Genomic DNA, 21,831 nt, shown 5'->3' with positions numbered 1-21,831 from the left:
CCTCAAAAATGTTCCCAGGTTTACTGTATTATTTTTTTGTCTGTTTTGATCATTGCTATGTGTCGTTTGTACTAGCTGTTCTTGTTTCCTCCACGGTACCTATTTCATGTAGGCTTGTTTCGTACATTTTATCTAAATGGGTTCTGTATAACCATCTAATGTTTGGATCTCGTAGCAAATGTATTCTATAAATCTCTCCTTGTATATTTTTGTTAGTATTTGTTAGTGTTTAGTGTTTTTTAGTGTTTTGTTAGTGGGAGTCTTAGTAGTAGTGATATTACCAGAAAATGGTCAGTAACTGTAGACTCAGGCGTCTTCTCTTGGTAGAGTGGTTTTCCCATTCGCAATAACACAGTTTGTTATAGGTCTAGTTGTAGGCAGAAAAATCTCTTAAGTGATCTCCATTATACTTTTTGATATGTTCACCAAATTGTAGATTTGCCTATTCTTGCTTGTAATCGTCGTCTGCATGCATTCGTACGCTGCATGCGTTTCTTCTCTCTGTTCCCCTTCTGGAGCGTATACACCAATTATATTCACCAGCTTCCCCGATATCGTTAACTTTGCATGTAACATCTTTCAATTATGGATGTATATGACTGCAAACATTTTCTGTGGGTACCTTTGGTCACAACTGAAACTCCAATTCTTGCCCATTCAGTTTACTTACTCCCTGTATATCATAATAGAATCATTAATTTCCTCATAATACTATTATTGCTTGTTTGTTTCTGATATTACAGCTACATTAATTCTTCCAGTATTTAATCCCCTTGTTAGTTGTTCTTTAATACTAAGTCCTCAAATTCCACACGGCCACTCAAAATATCCCCAGTCTTTTGTTCCTAATCTGTTTCCTTGCTTTGGTCCTCATCAAAAGATGAGTCCGCTTTTCTGTTTTATTTTTGTGAGTAATGATGTAAGTCCCCCATTACAGAATACCAACCTACAGCCAGAGTAGCTAGGTGGTGGAGCTGCCAGTTTTAAGTATTCCAAAACTAGCAGTATCATCTTGCCTACGCCTTTGAATTCTCCTACCCACCTATGTGGTGGATTGCTCTTCATCTGACTCCTACCCAATAGACCTGTCTGGCTAAGGTGGAACTGCCAGGAGCTGAAGCTCCCACCGCCACAGCGCTCTGGGTCGCAGAAGAGTCATAAACCTTCTCCCTGTAAGGCTGCAGTCCTCGAGGAGGAGCTGGGAAATAAACAGTGAAATCTAAGTTGGTAATGAGTACCTCTACCTTTATCTTGAATGAGGCCCTCCAAGTCTTCTAATTTAAAAGAAGGGATGTCAGCTCTTTTTTATTTGTGTAATGAGAAAACACGTTTCACACTTCAACATTTTGCGAATCGAGAGCCAATAAAGTCAAGAATGCAATAATTATTCACAACTCCGAGCAAAATAAATTAAATATCAATCACAATCTTTTTCATATTAAATCTTTGTAACTCTGATCAGTGTCTGAGGCACTTTTGACACTAAAATATACACTATACTGGATCAATCATAAGCAACATGCACTACTGCAGGCTGTCTGCAACTTATGGCTACGTCAGACTCCTAGCTACAGGCTACAGCGGACTCCCTTGCCCACGCAGACTACAGTTCATCAGCACTCTGCTATTATCACCGATGTTCGTCACGTTGTTCCATTATCACACTACGCCCGTAGCATGATTATTGGAAAGATAAAATTCTAGTTGGGTACAGCTCCACCACTGACATTGCCAACGATCTGTTGTACACAATGTAACCTTAGTCTGTCCACATAGTTTGTAGCCCATGATGTATCTTTCAACGCTAAATGTACGCCTATGAGGGCGACGATTTGGCCGCCTAGCGTTGGTAGGAGGTAAGGTGGCTATGCTTACGTGGGGCTGTGGCTCAGGGCGCGAGGCCGCCTTAGGCAAAGCCGCAGAAACCGGTACACGCCAGGCAAGTATAAAGACGAGCAGCGTCGCCGGAAATGGGTAACTCCCAAATCTGGGAATTTGGACGGCTGTTGTTCACATGGCCTTTGTGCAGGAGACAATGCCCCAAAAATGGCGGAGTGTCGGACAAGCTGAAAGACGGCTTCTTACAGCTCGAGAATCTATAATAATTTACAGTCAAATATTAAATTAAATGTGGATACATTTGCAACCTCAAACATGAGGTGCATACAATTACATAACAGTATCTTTAAAACTACAGAGGTTTATATTTCACACTGAATAAACATTTTAAAAATGCACCACTGAATTAACAACCTTTAAACTCTTCATGCTATTTAACATAGGATATCTCAACTGATAGCATTGCAAGGAAACTATAACCCCAGGAAACCACTCATCTGTATCTACTTTGTTCATTGAATTATGATGTCTTTTAAATCTTTTTATTGCGCAAATGTTTGTCAGAACATCATATTCTCCAGTTACACAGCAAATGAATACAGCGTGAATATGTCTTATTTTGTCATACTTTTGTATTTATTTAATTACTACTTTGCCAGTAACTTTATTTGAATGTTTACAGCAACTGATAAAAAACCTGGTAATTTAAGAAGTGGTCAGCCACATGTGTTAGCTGACACCACATTTGTAAAAACGTTCCAAAAGACTTCTGACAAGTAGGCCTAAATGATCGTTTAAACAATATTAACGACAATCTGTTGCCATGTATCACGAGCCAGTTGTGCAAAATACTGGCTTATGGACTAACCTATATTTACCCTTTTTCATGAATGATCCGAGTGTGAATATTTATAACATTTCTTTGTTTAAATATTGTTGTAATAGTTTAGTTTGGAAAGTGGTCAAGTTGAGTCGAGCAATATCTGCAAAAGTTCAGAACGTTGTATTTTTGGTGGGGACAGCCTTCAGCCAATAGAAGAGCAGACAGCAGTGGAACACTAGGGGAGTCAAGTGGATACTAGGATGTCTCAATGAAGAGCTCAAGGACGTGATTTTGGGCACTTTTTACGTGAGTTCTGAAAGGAGGCAGACCTGCCTGTGGCAACGAGTGGTATTCAATTGTGGAGATGTTTGAGTCTGGGCGATAAATGGCTGCTACCATAACTTCTGGATGGACTTTATATTCAGAGAGGTCTGGATGTGCTCCATAGTATGATTAACTACTACTGCTTCTGTTACAGAAATGAGGATGGACAGAGTATGAACTACTTTTCTTTGCATCAAGTGTGATAATTTGTAAATCAGCACGCTAAACTCTGAATTGTTTTGAGCTGTTGAATTTTTCGTATGTTCTACTTAAAAAGTGGACTTAATTTTCAAGGATCTGTGATTACAGTTTAGGTTGAGTAATTTTCTATCATTCTCGCATCGCTCTCAATGTAACTTTACTGCATTTGATAAGCGTGTTTTCTGTCTGTTTCAATTAAACATCGTAAGCCCAGTTCCCATTTATTTGAAATGTCTTTTCTTGAATAAACATTATTCAGCATAATTTTCTGTAACCCTTGTTATTAAATCAGTCATTTAACTTTTATTTTGTATTTTGGTGTATTTTATTAACCCACAATTCTAGCCAATGCATAGACCATCTGAATGCAGGATCACACCTGTAGGTCATTATTTGCAACGAATTAGCTGCAGGGCATGAAAGCAGACGTGCGCGGCTCGATCCTATAGCTACACCGAGCTATTCGTTTTGATTTATATATCCCAAGTACCTAAATTACGAGAAACCACAGGTAGACTCAAGTGGTTTGCTTTTATGGGAAGCTGTTTAGAAGAGCAGCAACTACACAGCAGTAACAGTTAGGTACCGTCCCACAAACTAATTCTGTGTGCCGAATAAAATGTCCCAGTTCCTTTTTCAGGTAAGATCAGATGCATATCCACAGTCGTTATTCGTCGCCTATTCTCTCTAATGTATCATCGTACTTTATTCATCTACTGAATTTGTGACATTTCAATAAGACCATGTCGTTAACGCGTGCAGTTTCTTCTCCTATTATCGGAGGGTCCACGGTTCACTTTCGTGCAACACCGGGTCCCAAATGCACATTTCAAACAATTACAAAGTCGGTCTGAGTAACAACAGAAAAGGAAGCACCTGGTCATTAAATTAAACTTAATTAGGCAAAGACATGGGTAACCAGACTCTTGATATCGGAATGAGAATTTGAACCCTACTCTTCTGAAATGCCAATTGAGGATCTTCGTTACATGATATCACGCGCTGCGAGAGAAGGGGGGTCCTCATATGTAACTGTGTTACGCTTTCACGAGTAAACCGCTGAGCCTGTTTTGATAAAATCTGGTATGCAGACAGCTTTAATGCTGAGGAAAAACAGACTACTTTAGAAAGGGCACTATACAAATTTATTAATTTGAAGAATATAATGCGAAATACGGAGTAATAATTACTCTTTGAAAAACTATTTACCTTTTGAACCTTATCATAGTTGTGGAAATGCTCCTATTGTTTGATATGTTTACGTAATACGATTTATCGTAATGAATAGAATGTTTATACAATCCTCTCCGTGTTTAATCCACGCTAGTGGTACACAGTTACTGCGTGTGGTTGTCTAGGAGTGGGAGGACGAGGCCCAAGTAAGATCTGATCATTACATTTGCTGAACAACGTACGCTTAAAATATCAGACAAACTAAAAAATTTAATTGCAAGCTCTGAACAATCAATTAAAAAGAACACGTTAAGAACAACAAGAAGTCCCGAAAGTGATTAAATTTCAAATACGTGCGTATACCCGAACATGTGCTGCAATGTTTACTTTGCATAGTCCGCAGCTCGTGGTTCCCGGGTTCGATTCCCGGCGGGGTCAGGGATTTTCTCTGCCTCGTGATGACTGGGTGTTATGTGTTGTCCTTAGGTTAGTTAGGTTTAAGTAGTTCTAAGTTCTAGGGGACTGATGACCATAGATGTTAAGTCCCATAGTGCTGAGAACCATTTGAACCATTATTTTTACTCTGCATTCAATCACAAATTTAATACACTGTCACAGTGACCCATATTGTGCTGTTAAAAACATAGAATCCCAAAATTTTACACATGGTTATGAAAATATCTATGTTCTAAGACAACAAAGGAGCTTTGCACTTAACTGTACAGTTATGGAAGCAAATATACTTTCAACACCTCACATCACAGAGAAAGAATTTTGTTGCAGTTCCCTGAGCATCAATCCATTATGAGTAAGTTTCAATTCCTATAATGAGATACCATGTAATTATTACAGTTTTTTTGTTCGAGCTTATCACAGAAGAATGATGCAAAAACTTAATACAGTATCTACGATTCAAAACCACCGCTTCAACAAGAATTTCAGTCACAAACAATTTAGCAATTCACCATATCGTATTTTCTGACAGCCGGTTTACGATTTACAATTGCTTGGTATGAATGAACGTTCCACAACATGAAAGGAATGAAAGCTTACTAAAACCAATGACCTTAAAATTTACATTCAGTTCCCCAAAATGACGCACTCACACATTAAAAAAAACCGTTTTAAGAAGCCAAGACGGGCACAATTTGTGTCAAGCAATTTGTTTGGCCCACGCGAGCATTGTTGCTCAAGAGGCAGCCGAACACGCGACCCTGAATCCAGTCGGCTGCACTCTGCTTGTTAGCGTAAATGGGCTATAGACACCTCCCGGATAATCGAATAGTCGAGACAGTTCTGCATATGACGCTAGTAACTGCTAGTATTACCTGGCAAAAGCAAGGATCTTTAAATTCAACGAATAATCAAATCATAAATTAACTTTAACTCAGTCTTGGAACTGAATACAGTGTGGCTAAGAGCCTAATTGCACACGCGCCTAGCAATAAGGCGACAGAAACTAAGCCCTCAAGTATTAATAGCGGAAAAAGGAGGGGAGGGCTTGTTATTGAACACACACCAAAATCTCGGAAAAGAGATTAGAAGATTCACTCGTCAACCGCAGTTTCAAAACAGCGATAGGCATTACGATAGAAAGGGGCTGGAAAATGGTTCAGATGGCTCTAAGCACTATGGGAGTTAACATCTGAGGTCATCAGTCCCCTACACTTAGATCTACTTAAACCTAACTAATTTAAGGGCATCACACACATCCATGCCCGAGGCAGGATTCGAATCTGCGACCGTAGCAGCAGTGCGGTTCCGGACTGAAGTGCCTAGAACCTCTCGGTCACAGCGGCCGGCTTAAAAGAGAGGGAGGGGGGGGGGGGGCTGCAACGCGGGACGGAAAATCAACAAGATTTGAATGGATGCACAGGGTCGGCAAACGAACATCGATTACGTTACTAGACAGTGCCTCAAATACGAAGCAACTGGCATGAACCCTTTACTTTCAGAATTAATAAGTTAACAATAAGTCAACTAAGCCACTCCCAACAAACAAAGTAACTTAATCCGAAGTCCACAAAGTTATCATAGATGAAAGTAAAATCGCAGCATGTCTTACCTGGGGGAAATCACAAATTTAAGCTGGTATAACAAGGAGATGGTCAACACGTACAAGCCTCTTGAACGCGCAGTCAACGTAACTACGACCGGGGCTTAAGCAAGGAGGAAGATTGAGTCGGTAGTTGTAGAGTTCTAATAGCCGTGAAGGAGGGTAAGGCGCATAAGCAGACAACACACTACAAAAGCAACTTCCGCGAATTTAACGCTGTCCCCAAATTCACTCAACAGAAGTAAGGTGCCTCTGCATAGTTCCAAGAGGACATCCTTCCTTGTTAACCAAGGCGCCGCGATCACAGACTTCCGCTGTGGAATAGCTTCGGTCACCTCGTGTCCTCCGGGGCCGCCAGGATGAAAACTTACTCTCGGACACGAGGCCCCAAGCGGACTACCGAAGTCCAGTCGTTCGACAGAGAAATCGCAGGGCTCAAATGACAACACGCCGTGCCTGAAGAGCCCTTCCTGCTCCGCCGCCTGCCGCAGTCCGACTCACTCCTCACTACCACTTGCTTACGTCAAAACGGCACGCCCTCCTCTAGAGGCACAAGACGTACCGCGACCTATCGAGACGGTACGGCTCAACTCCCACACTAACATTTGTCACAAACCCGCCACATTTTAACCACTGAGCGTCGTGTGTCCCTTATAACTTCTTCGTTGCCTTCAGATTTGTGTGAATGCTTGGTGGTCACGCGGGTAGCGTTGCTGCTACGCGATCATCAGTCCCCGGATTCAGTTCCCGCCAGGGTCGGTTTTTTCTGCTCGCTTCTGGACGTATGGGTTGCCCTCATTATTTTATCATCGACGTGCAAGTCTCCGAAGTGGCGTCAAATAAAGATTTGCAACAAGCTCCCGAACATCCCAACCGGGATCTCCCAGTCTATAAAGCAATATGCGCATTTCATCTCATTTTACGATGCGCGAGCGCAGCCGTGGATAGCAACTAGAATACACTGCTTAAACAATCCTGACGTCCTGTCAGTCCATACTTCCATATTAATGTTGTAAGTGCAAAAGTAACTCCGCCTGTTACGTTTTCACGACTAAACCGCTGAGCCGTTATCCATGAAATTTGGCGTGAGATAGCTTGAACCTTGGAGAAGAAAATACGTTATTTTACAAAATGTGTAGAAGATATTTATTGATCTGAAGAATATTACGCAAATTAATGAAAAATATTGTTTGAAAGAACTATTTACTCGTATTTTTTAACTTCAACATATTTGTGAAAACGCCTTTGTTGGTTGATATGTACTTCGTAATATGATTCAACGTAATGAATGAAATGGTTAGTCAATTATTAACGTGTTTGATCCATATTTCCACACTTAACACCTATATTGTTAGTTGCGAAAGTAGCTCACTTCGTTACTTTTTTCACGACTATACCGGTGAACCGATTCCGATGGTATTTGATATGAATGTAGCTTGAACCCTGAGGATGACTATAGACTACTTTAGAAAGTTTCATCTTTTTGAGTATAACTAACGTTTTTAAATGTTATACGTGAGTGGCTTGCAGCCGACGCTGGTGTAATGGTCGGCGACTCTTAAGTTTTTACAGATTATTCCGTGAGAGTGCAAATCCAACGTACTGCCTAGCGGTTTATGGCGTAGCTGGAGAGTTTTGGTAGCGATACAACAATGAAATCTAACGGTAGGCCCGAAAACCATATTTAAAACTTATTATAATCCTCGCAAACGTGAGTGATTTAGGGCATAGATGTAAGAGAGAAAAAGCTGCAAAAATTACTCGAATCCAACAAACCTCAGAGCAATCTCATGTCCGGCGAAACTTGGATACAGAACGCCAGGCGCCTTTAGAGCTTCAGAGACATTAGAACATTCACAATTCCGTCACGTCTCGTAGAGCTTCCAAGACGCTTGGAGACTGAACGACGGCGTCATTTAAAGACTATACGACCAACACGGAGTCTTACTTTTACATGTGGAACGTGGGAAGCTTCTGGAGAGGCTGCATTTCATTATAATCTATTAACTGACTACGTCAATCAAATTAGTCATCGTAGAGGGATTGATAAAAAAAATGTAGGCACCATAGTGGATTAAAATGGAAAGGAGAAACAGATCTCATGGGTTACTCTGGTCGCAAAATCTCACATCCAGTACTAGGTGAGCCAGAGAAATCCCTAAAAACTCTACTTCTGTACGAAAGTAATGAATCGAGGCATTTTTAAATGTAATTAGAAAATATAATGCATGCTTTCAGATTCAACTTTTGGCATACATACCTTTTTTATACATTTGCCTCCTCACCACCATATACACAGACATCTCGTAAAATTACTAACTTACTAACCATCACTCATCATAAAACAATACCGATTTGCAACCGAAGCAGCGGGTAACAGCAAGTACAGTAATAAAGGGCACGACGTAGTTCACATGAAAATGCTCAGACATAAGTTCAAATGCCTCTTCTGTGTGAGGCTGACTCAGTAATAGCGTAAAATCAGATTTTCATGTGATATTTTAGTACTTACATCTACTTTAATAGAAATCGCATACATATTCGGCATGTGCAAGCACAGGGAGAGCTCTCCATGTACCACAAACATTCATTTGCTGCTCGTACGCTGGCTTTCTTATATATCAAAGATGTCGCGTTATCTATGTTCCGTAAGGCAAACGACTGTTGAGTTGGCCACAGCCTGTGAGAACCACTCGCTGTAGCCAGTGTATCGGATCTTGTGACCAGTTAACGTTCATGTCATAAGACATTTACATTTACATCTACATATACACGCTGCAAACCACTGTGGGGTGTATTGCAGAGGGTACGTCCCGTTGTACCACTTATTAGTTTCTTTTTCCCGGCCCATTCACGTACGGATCGCGGAAAGAACGATTGTTTTAAATGCCTCCGTGTGTAGTTAAATATTCTCCTCACGATCTCTGAAGAAGAAAAGCATAGCGGGTTGTTCTATATTACGAGATTCACGATTCAAAGCTGGTTCTCGAATATTTGAAAGTAGACTTTCTCAGGATAGTTCTCCAGCATCCCTGTGACACTCCTACGGATCACACAAACCTGCGGCCATTCACGTGACCCTTCTCTTTGTACCTTTAATATGCCCCGTTAGTCCTCTCTAATACAGATCCCATTCACTTGAGCAGCTTTCTGGGATGGATCGAACGAATGATTTGAAAACAACCCCCTTTGACGGCTGATTGCATTTTCTCAGTATTCTGCCAACAAACCAAAGTGTGCCACCTGCTTTACCCGCGACTGAGCCTATGTGATCATGCGATTCCATATTTGAGGAGCAAATCTCCAAGTTATGGAACGTGTCAGTACATGAAATTACAACACAGAAGTGATAACAGATAAAAATAAATGTTCATGAACCTGAAAAAGTCAGTCCATACGTTTAAGTAAACGCTATCAGGAATACAATAAGAATCAGCTTAATTTTTCAAGGAACTCCTCGACAGAATAGAAAGAGTGACCCATGAGGAAACTTCAGTTTCGATTTGAAAGCGCGTGGATTGCCGCTAAGATTTTTGAATTCGAGTGGCAGCTTATTGAAAATGGATGCGGCAGTATACTACAGACCATTTTGTACAAGAGTTAAGAAAGCCCGATCCAAATGCAGGTTTGATTTCTGCCGAGTATTGACCGAGTGAGAGCTGCTTATTCTTGGGGATAAAGTAATATTGGTAAGAAGAAACGACTGTAAGGAATATACATATTGAGAGGCCAATGTCAAAATACCCAGACTCATGAACAGAGGTCGACAAGAGGTTCGTGAACTCACCAATTATTGCCCGAACCGCCCGTTTCTGAGCCAAAAATATCCTTTTAGAATGAGAAGAGTTACCCCAAAATATAATACCATACGACATAAGCGAATGAAAACAAGCAAAGTAGACTAATTTTCGTGTCTAACGATCTCTCACTTTGATACCGCTAGAATAGTAAAAATGACAGTTAAGTCTGAACAAGATCCTGAACGTGGGCTTTCCACGACAGCTTACTATCTATCCTAACACCTAGAAATTTTAACTGTTCAGTTTCACTAATCATATACCCGTTCTGTGAAATTAAAACGGCAGGTTTTGTTGAATTGTGTTAAACTGTAAAAACCGAGTCTTACTGCGATTTAGCGTTAGTTCATTTTCTACAAGCCATGAACTTCGGTCGTGTACTGCACTGTTTGAAACTGAGCCAATGATGCACACAACATCCTTTACTTCCAAGCTAGTGTCATCAGCAAACAAATATTTTAGAGTTACCCGTAATACTAAAAGGCATGTTATTTACATAAATAAGGAACAGGAGTGACCCCAACACTGATCCCTGGGGCGGCACCCCCCCCCCCCCCCCACACACACTACAGAACCCCACTTAGACCCCCACATCACAGCTGTTATCAACATTACGAATAATGGCCATTCGCTGCCTATTGCTAAAGTAAGAGGTGAACCAATTGTGAGCTAGTCCCCATATTCCATAAAGGTCCAACTTCTGGAGCAATATTTTGTGATCAACACAATCAAATACCTTAAATAAAAAAAATATGCCAAGCGTTCGAAACTTTTTGTTTACCCATCCAGTACCTCACAGAGAAAGGAGAATATAGCATTTTCAGTTGTTAAACGGCTTCTAAAGCCGAACTGTACATATGACAGCAAATCGTGTGATATAAAATGATCAATTATCCTTATATATACAGCCTTTTCAATAACTTTTGCAAACACTGATGGCCTAGAAATAGGTCTAAAATTATCTACATTATCCCTTTCTCCCTTTTTATAAAGCAGCTTCACTACTGAGTACTTCAATCGCTCAGGAAACTGACCATTTCTAAAGGAAAAATTACAAATATGGCTAAATACAAAGCTAAACACGTGCAGCACAGTACATTAATATTCTGCTAGACACTCCATAACCATGAGAGTCCTTAGTCGTCCGTGATTTAATTATTGACTCAATCTCCCTCTTGTCTGTATCACAGGAGTCTTTCAGACAATCTCGGAAAGGCATTCGCCAAGAAAGTTTTATGATTTCCTGTAGAAACTAAATTTTTATTTAATTCACCAGAAATGCTCAGAAAATGATTTAAATACTGTACATATATCTGATTTATCAGTAACAAATATTTTTACTGCGAACTGACTTTATATCATCGACAATTCCCTCACAGCTGACCATATGGTTTTAATTTTATCCTGTGAATTAGCTATTCTATTTGCACACCACATACTCTTTGCCTTCCTAATAACATTTTTAAGCACCTTACAATACTGTTTGTAATGGGCTACTGTAGCTTGATTGTGACTAACATTTTGATATAATTCCCGCTTTGTTCTACATGATATCCTTAGCCCACTAGTCAGCCACCTGGGCTGCCCATTGATGCTAGTACCCCATTTAGAATGTTCTAATGGAAAGGAAATCCCAGAAAGGGTATGAGAAATACGTTAAGGAAAGCACTGTACTTATCTACGTTATCAGCACTATAAACATCCTGCCACTCTTGTTCCTTGACAAGGTTTAAAAAACCTCTTGCTCTTGGATTAACTTTCCTACATACTTAGTAATTAAATATGACATTGGTTTGAGTACAAAAGCCTTTTAGTGTTAAAATTTGTGCATCATGGTCTGAAAGGCCATTCACGCTTTTACTAACAGAATGCCCATCTAGTAATGAAGAATGAATAAAAGTATTGTCTATGGCTGTGCTACTGTTCCCCGGCACCCTAGTTGGAAAAAGCGCAGTCTGCATCAGATCATATGAATTTAGGAGATCTGCCAACATCCTTCTTGCACCATCAAATACAAAATTTACACTGAAGTCACCACATATAACTAGTTTCTGGTACTTCCTACAAAGCGAATCAAGAACCCTCTCTAGCTTGAGCAGAAATGCTCTGAATTCGGAGTTATGGGACCTATAAACAACAACAATTAGTTTAGTTTCACTAAATTCAACTACCGCAGCACAACATTCAAATATCTGTTCAGTGCAGTGTCGTGATACGTCTATGGACTTAAACTGAATACTGTTTTTTTACGTACATAGCCACTGCCCCACCCTGCAAGGAACTCCTTAAGAAACAGCTAGCTAATCTGTAGCCTGGTAAAGGAAGCCTCTGAATTGTCGAATTAGTTAAGTGGTGCTCTGATATACCAATAATTTCAGAGTCAACATCTATAAGCAGTTCACTAACTGTATCTTTAATACCTCATATTTTGATGAAATATGCTAATTCCTTCTCTACTTGGAAACATTACATCCTCAGAAGGTGAGCCCTTAGTTAGAGGGACTTCCTTTAAGGAGGTATACGTATCAGTTGACTTCAATCTAAAAAAGGTGCAGCTCTAATACCAACTTCTACAGGAACTTTTCCACGAGTGACACCACCACCCACTACACTGTCACCTATAAGCTTAGCCAGCCTCCCCTTCCCATACCTATTGAGGTGCAGGCCATGCCTAGTGAAACCTGATCTACCGATAGACCCAACTGGCACCACTGCGATGTGACCCATGCCCTCTGACATCAGCGCCCTCCTCAGCCCCATGTTAACGCTCCTAACAGCCGCATTAAGGTGAGGCCGATCATGAAGCTGAAACAGTTGCACGAAACGCACAGTAGTGCCACCAGTTTGAGTAGCTATCTTAACCAAGTCACCACCTACATAATATTCCCCGTCCCTATGAAGATTATTGCATGTTCCACCCACTATCACTACCTGATCCTCCTCCGTAAAATTCTTACATATCTCCCCTATGCTGTCAGTCACCTGAGCCAACCCTGCACTAGGCTTCACAATGCTGGTGACCTGGTACTCACTCCAACACTTCCTGCAACTGCTGGCCCACACCTCTACCATGGGAACTACCTAGCGGCAGAACCTTTCTTCTGATAGACTTTGCAACTAACCAAGGCCTCCTAATTGCTGAGGACTGCTGCATGTTCCCCCACATCTGCAGCTACATGAGGCTCCTGTCCACTCAACTCTGACAGTTGGTCATATCTATTGGATGAACACGAAGTAAAACTGAATACCTCTTCTTCCTAGCTGCCTTCTTGCCAACTGCCCTTTCCCATTCCCCACCATCCTTCACCCTCCTCCACCCACCTAATTCCTCCTTTGCGCATTGTAGCTGCACCTGAAGGGCACAGATCTTACACTCGTGGTCCTCTATCAACTTATTTCTACTACAGATTCTGCATTCCGAGGGGAGGATCTCACTAAAATGACCACTGGCTTCCCCACTGCATTGCCCCCAATGAAAATACTTTGAACAAATCCCACGCCGTAACCCACTACTCACAAACCTATGACAGAGCCCACATTTCTCACTCATGGTACAATTTTACAGTTAGTGAAAAAAAAACTATACATCTACGTTACCACAGTTCAGCTACACCAGTAGAACTATTTAAGAACTAACAATAATGGTCTCGAAATTCTCTGCCTACTGAGAAAGCAACTACTCGTATTAATACTACTATACCACGGCCAATACCAATAGAACTTAAAATAATTAGCTAAAACCAAAAAACTCAAATGGCCACTGAAACACTAAGCGAAGTTAAAACACTGAATGAAAATTTTACTGAAATATTTTACTAGAAACAGTAAGAAACATTAGCTGAAAACTAAAGCACGAAATTTACTAAACGACTTCAACGCACAGAAAACTCTAAAAAACACAGCGAGCGAACGATTACACAAGTTTATTGAGTCATTATTTCGCCACAAACGGCAAGCAACACCGCTTAAAACTATTAAATTTAATAACGGTATTACAGAGCACAAATAAGTTTATCAGTACTTAGCGTTATAACCGCTACAGCTGCAGTGCACGCCGCAAAATGTAAACACACTATTGAGGCGCGAGGCTCAGACGAACGGCGCAAGCACACTCACAAATAATAGACCACTCGAGTCAATAACACAGGAAGAAAGACTGAGATTAACGAAAATCCACTAATAAGTTAGTTTTACAACAAATATTAACACAAATAAACTTTAAAAAAAGTAAATGAAGACTAAAATTTTATAAAATATTAACGAGCAATTTCAACAGCACACGTGACTTCACACCCAAGTATTTGTATATGTTGACCTATTCTTCCTGTGACTCAGAGATGTTTTAGTCATAGGACACTACGTTTTTTTCGTTTTTGAAGTGCACAATTTTACATTGCTAAACATTTAAAGCAAGTCGCCAATCTCTGAACCACTTTGAAATCTTATCAAGATCTGACGGAATATTTATGTGCAGTATCTTCTGGACAGTACTTCTTTACAGATAACTGCATGATCTGCAAAAGGTCTGAGGTTGCTATTAATATTGTCCGCGAGGTCATAAATATACAGCATTAACACCTAGGTTACAGCCCCTTCCCCCACCTCCTCCTTTTCCTTGAAAGGATACGGATCCTGTACACCTCCCGTAAACTTGATCCTCCTCACCCGCTCGTATCCCCGATCCTCTCCCATCCCCGCCCGCTGCTGCGTCTGTATTCCCACGTCCCGCCCGGTCTCCATCTCTCCACCCTCCTTACTCTCTCCCAAGGTGGCTTCCGCCAGCTCCCCCTCCCTGATGATGTCCTCCTCCCCTCCATCTACCCCTCCTATAAACTTTGACCCTGCCCCCCCCCCACTTCCGGTGTCCTTTCCCTTTGGCACCCTCCCTCCCTTCTCTTCCCCTCCCTTCTCTTTCCTTTTCCCCCGTCCCCTCCCTCCACCCCTCTTCCCCCGGGCTTCCCCTCCCCTTCCTCTCTCCCCCCCTCTCTCCCCTGCCTGTAGCGTCTCTGCTCTCCCCTCTCGCTCTCCCCCTGCCCCTCCTCCTCCTCCTCCTCTCTTGGCAGGTCCCCGGACTCGCACACGCATTGTGAACATTCGCGCGCCGGAGATCATCGCCCTCGGTTTAGTGTCTGTGCCGTCGTGTTTGTGCATCAGTGTTTTTCGCCGTCCACGCTCCTTCGTTCACATGTGTCGTCTAACTCGTCAGTGTTTGTGCATAGTGCCGACAGTTTTCTTGTTTGTTTCGTCGAGTGTGAACGGCTTCATGTTTTATAATTATTGTATCTACTGTTTTTTAAGCCGCCAGTCTGTTACTTTTCTGTCTCCCTTTCACTTTTATTGTACTACTTATGGCTGAAGAGCGGAGTACAGTTTTCCGCTGACAGCCCACCTTGTATGGGGTGTTCAAATTACAATAAAGAAGAAAAAAAAAACCTGGGTTACAGCACACTTCCCTGGGCTCACCCAACCCAAAGTTACTTCTAAATTTGTCGATTACACTTCATCCTGCGTCCTTCAAAAATAAAAAACGATCGTACTTTTGATAATAAATGCAGATGCGGTACTGAGTGAAAAGCTTTTCAGAAAATCAAGAAATACTGCATCTAACTGACTGCTTTGACCCACTGCTTTCAGTATGTCATGTTAGAGAAGGGCGAGTGGGATTTCACGTGATCGATGTTTCCGGAATCCATGCTGGTTGGCATGGAGGAGGTCAGTTTGTTCGAGATACTCATTATATTTGAGCTTATGAGATGTTCTATGTTTTTACAACATATCGATGTCAAGGATATTGGTTGGTAGTTTTGTGAATCACTTCAACTACCCTCCGTGTAGATGGGTTTGATCTGTGCTTCCTTCCAACTACTGGAACAGTTTGTTGGTGGAGAGATCTGCGATAGATTATAGTTAAAAGAGGGGCTAACGCAGCCATAAATTAAGTCTCAATTCTGATAGGGATTCCGTCGGGACCTGGAGCACAGTTCAGTTTTAAAAATTCCAGCTGTTTCTCAACGTCACTGCCACTAATGTCTATTTCACTCATCTTTCTAGTTATACGAGAATTAAAATGGGGCAATACTCCTGGGTTTCCTTTGCATAGAAACTTTTGAAAACAAAGTTAAGTATTTCTGCTTCAGCTTTGCTACTGTCAGTTCCCGTTCCTGTCTCATCTGCAAGTGAGTGGGCACTAACTTTGGTACCAATAACAGTATTCACATATGACCAGAATTTCTTTGGGTTTTTTGAAAGATCATTTGACAACATTCTGCTACAGTAGCCACTGAAGGCTTCACGCATTGCTCTCTTGACAGCCAAATGCGTTTCATTCAGCATCTTTCTACCTAGAGCCCTCTGCTTTGTTTTGCATCTGTTTTTCAGTTGTCTCTGTTTCTCTACAATGACTGTATGCCATGGAGTGTCTCTCTCAGTATGAATTGTTCTCCTGAGTACATACCTGTCCAGTACATGGTCAATTTTTCTTTTAAACTTGATCCATAGCTCCTCTACATGCTTCTGCCTTGTGTTAAAAGTTTCAGTTTCCTCACTGAGACATGATACTATTGCTTTTTTATTTAGTTTGTTGAACATATCCTCCCTTCCTTCCCTCATTCCCCTCTTCTTTCCTTGCCATAGTCCCCCTTTGCGCTGCTAGGTCACCAACACTTGTAACCAGTCTGTGTGGTGGGGCTGTTACATACCCCTCTGGCTGAGCCCCCTTGACAACGCAGGGATCACACTTCTGATACCTGAGCTGTTGCCTCCCCATGTATGTCTAGGAGTGGTTGCTTGTCATTATGGATCACCGGAATTCCTGGCAAAGGGCACCATACCAGACAGCCATTTTGTGGTTGGGTGGTTCCCATGCAGAGAGCCCCTAGTCGGAATGCTTAGTACCAGGATGGATGCTTTGTGTATGAAATGTACCGAGCTCCAAAAAAACTGGTCGTTCTATGGCCAGCTCTTTGGTTGGCAATGAATCGTTTAACGCTGCTTCTTATTTCCCTGTGGCCACCGCCACAGTGCCGTTATTTTTTGTGAAAAATATCGAAGACAAGTTTGGTAAAGTGGAGCCTCTCAGTAATATGCGGTCACATTCACTGTTGATCAAAACATGTTCTGCCGCACAATCTGAAGCCCTTCATGCTTGTGACCACCTTGGCGATGTCCTGGTAACCATTACACCTCACCAGTCCTTGCATATCGCTCAGGGAGTCATTTTTCATACGTATCCTTCAAACTGATAACGAACTCCGGGCCAATCTAGAACAACGAGCCATTCGTTTTGTTCGGCGTGTTCAGAAAGGTCGTAAGAACAATCGCACCAACACCAGTGCCTTTATTCTGGCATTTTAGGGAGATAACTTCATGGAGAAAAGTGTGACATGAAGCTATATGCCTTACAATCCATGAAGTGTGTTTGAGGCTTGTGTTTCAGGTACATTCTTCCTGCTGTACGGCAGAACCTCTACACAGTGAATGTAGACACCCACTCTGTGATGGGAGCTCCAGTTTTCCCGTGTATTTTGATTGACGTGACCGTCACTCTCCACGCTCAGCTGATTGCCCGGCTTATGAGAAGGGTAAGAAGATACAGTAGCATACGTCTTTTGGTCGTTTATCTTACACTAAGACTCATCAGAAATACGGTCGACTTCACCCTGTGTCAATGACTTCTACCTTTGCCTCTGTTATGTCCTTTCCCCTTCCCACGCCCACCCTCTATGTGCCGCTCCTCCTCCTGGCCAAATAAGTATCCCCCTTCTTCAGCGCACGCCAGTGGTGGGGCTCCCTCCTAGGACCCCTCCCCAAGGCGTCTCTCAGGCCACATGCCTACTAACACAACTCAGTCACGGAACACAGTCTGTGCGCTCTAGGGTCACCCAGTCTCTTTCATTTCTGGATTTTTCAGAAGCCTGCACTCCCTCCATGCCCTGCTCTCTTTGATCTACGAAAGAGAAGAAGAAGAAACGTAAGTCCTAGGCCAAGGTCCTCCTGGTGCCCCCCAGAGGTGCAGTCTCCCCCCTCACAGCCTCAGTGTGTCTTATTTATGGATCTCCCCTTTGTGAGGCAGTGCTTTTTCATGTACATTGACCAATTTCTTTAAAACCGCTACCAGTGTCTTCTTAATGATGGTTCCCCTACTCATTTTAGTGGTGCATATGGCATTTTGTCTGCCATTGATCTTTTACTCTCTTTCCCTTCCCTTCTTCGTTCTTCACACTGGTTGCCACAAGATGACCTCTGTGATAGTGACCACTTCCCATTGATTGTCTCGTTCCATTCCAGCTTCCCGATGGCCAGGTTACCCCACTGGGCTTTCCATCATGATGATTGGCCTATGATACCTCCCAGCCACTTAAATAGAACAGATGCACTATATAATTTCTTAGAGAGCATAGGCCTTCAGTAGGCCTTTAGCGTTAGCTTCTAGGAAACCAGCACAACAAAAACTAATTAAAAGTAGACTATTAAAAAAGTAATGGTAATGTTAAACATTTCACTGCATCTCCAGCTGAAAATTACATGACCAATCATTAACTTTAAAAATCAGAAGAATTAATAAGAGGCGAATAAGAACGGGTAACGCATACACTAATGTACATTGCCAACCTTCTAGATAACCTTTCTTCTGGAGCACGGCGCTTTGCACTGGCTAAAAGTTCGCAACCACCACGGATACGTATGGTTAACATACAAAACAAATTACAGTAAGATATCAGCCAACGTATCAGTCTAAAATGTCTGCTAGATCCTGGAATCACATTGCCCTTCGAATACCATGGAGACACGGGCGTCCGTACCAAACAAACAGAAGGAAGACGGACGAAAATGACAGTGAACACCGCCCTGAAAGCTCTGTGCCCTCCACGTCATGTCTGTCTCAAAAACTTACACGGGGTAACATGACCCCAATATTGGTCGCTCGCCTACAGCTAACACTATGGCGAAGAGGCCTCACAGAAAGCTCGTTACAGCTTCGTTCCTCAGCTCATCCTCCACACCCCACCGGCCACCACGGCTGGAGCCGCCGCACCAGAGGGCGCTGCCCTCCAAAGGCAACATACATGTTAGTCAGAGACCATAAGACTAGTAATATCGATACATTGGGAGAAAATCGCCACGGTTCACTTACGAATGCCAACTGATTCATCCCGTGTGCGAGTACGGCATTACAGTGGGGCTGCAGTATGGTTGCTGCAGTGCTTTAAGGACAGTTAAAAAATAACTTTAAACTAAGCCTGTTGATTATCTTTTAACGTATTGCGCAAAAAATGTTACTGATTGTCTTTCAGAACAGAAGCAGTTAGTAAGCAAAACGTCGTTTCTGTTAAGGCGACAGAAAAGCTTGGGGTACAAATTATTAGTTTCCTAAAATTTTTCAGATATTAGTCGCTAAGAAACCCTCAATTGGGGTTAGTTTACGATAAATGTAGACACTACATGTAACACGATATGTTAGTTATAGTATGTGCTAAACCACAAACACTGGTTTACCACAAAATAATTTACGCGTATGACAACTGAAACGTCGGAAAATTCTCAGGAATGTACGTTTACTCGCGTTGATATACACTGAAATTCGGGGAAATCTATTCTTTAACAATAACTGTAAATCTCAATTGCCGATTTGCTACGAAATAAGTTATCCATAACACTCATAACTTACGATAATTTTCAAAAATATGCTTTTGTAAGTGTCCGGAAATTCTCAAAAATAAGCTCGTCCCTCACGTAATTATACAATCAAACTACGGAACGCGTATTATTGAACAAGAATAGGCCTACTGCAGCAATTTTTTTTTTAAAGACTACAGTTAAGTTTAATCCTACAATTGACGATGAGAGGGTGAGTTTATCGCAGCACTCGCAGATATTCGAAATATCACGATATACTGCGATACACATGGATATTGACACATTCGATAAAAGATTATGCAGAAGCGACGCGAACAGCAAAATACTGAAATCTAGACTTTCGGATCAGCGCACGAATCTCGCACTCGCGGTCTCCCACAAAGGAAAAGTCGAAGTCGGCTTTTGTATGTAAATAAATGGATGAATTGCACGGATTTTTTTTACTGAGATGATCCTGTGGCACCTTCTACAGTGGCGTACCAAAGATGAACACTGCAGCATCAGTTTATCTCAGTCAAAAGTGCCCAATTTCCCGAACGGAGCCGCCATTTTGAGCTAAAGCAGACGACATAGTGTAATGTCGGTAAAGAGAATATACATACTTTCGGTAGCATGTATCGCTTTGCGGGTAGTTCTGAATCGTAAACTGTATTTTTATATTTACAAATTTATAATGAACATTATACCACGCCGATATTGTAGCTTAGTAGAGAAACATCGTAAACCTCCACATTTCACCTAAAAATTCTGCAATATTTATACCATAGAGATGTGGCTGCCATGTTTGCTAGTACAGCACCAGAATAAACCGTTGTGAAGACGGTACACATTTCTACTGCAGATTTTACGTTGAGAAATTAGTGTCTATTATCACGAAAGGAAACACGAATAGACCATTAGTTTTCGAGATGGGTATCATAAAATATAACCATCTAGTGAAACTTAGCAGTTTCGTGACATTTATATCCTTACTATCCTCCTAGTGAACGGTGTGCGTTTCACAGTTGTGTAAAATTTTTGAAAATCACTAGTAACGCGAGACTTCATTAGTAATCGCTTTTTACAACCAGGTGCACAATACGGGTCCGCATTGATACAAAACACTTTTGTTTAATATTCTTTCCCAAACTAATTTCAGCGACAATATCCCCATCGTTAGTAGGTTCTTCTTTACTCTAAAACATGCAAATTTAGCATCGTTACAAACATAAAGCTTAATACATGTGTACTTTTTGGCTCTATACATCACAGTGCGAGAATAATTTTATAATACCTTGTTTACTTTTAAGTCACCTCATGGTGTCTAAATTTGGTGCCTTTTTTTCGGCAGATTTTCTGTGCGTTGTTGCCGATTCTTCGACATACAGCATGTCACCTGTAGCTGTATAAGCCGCTCTTACTAACAAATTCGAAAATGTGGAGTTACATACGTTAGTGCTATACTATTGGGACTTAAAAGTAAATAATTTATTACAAAAATGTTCAAACTATTCAGTACAGTATCTAATAACGCTTTGTCACATTCATAACGAGGCTAATTTCACGTGTTTTAGAATAAAGAAAAATCCACTGATGATGGTTATGTTGTCGTTGAAACTAGTTTGGAATAGAACATAACACAAACGTGTTTTTACACCAAGGCGGACCCACAATCCCATATTGTTTTGTGCTAACACAGACCGAACGGAAGAGTCTCAAGATACAGTGAAACATGAGCACATTTCACGCAAAGAGTGGAAACATACTGTACACAATAGCTGTATAGGCTTAGGAATATAATTTTTCTATTTCTTCCTGCTGAGGCTGAATGACTCAAAACCAGGAAAAGGTAATCCACAAAATTAAAGCCCGACTTACAGACTTTAAGGCAAACCAGAACAAAGAATATTGTCGAAGCAATAACCAAAGGATTTTTTTTTTCTGAATGGTACAGTTCACTGGACCTACTTTTAGACAGAAACTTCAAATAGTCTGTTGGTCTC

Source organism: Schistocerca americana, chromosome 5, assembly GCF_021461395.2.
Source record: "Schistocerca americana isolate TAMUIC-IGC-003095 chromosome 5, iqSchAmer2.1, whole genome shotgun sequence".
Taxonomy (NCBI): domain Eukaryota; kingdom Metazoa; phylum Arthropoda; class Insecta; order Orthoptera; family Acrididae; genus Schistocerca; species Schistocerca americana.
The sequence above is the reverse complement of the archived record's forward strand: the minus strand, read 5'-3'. Positions refer to the sequence as shown.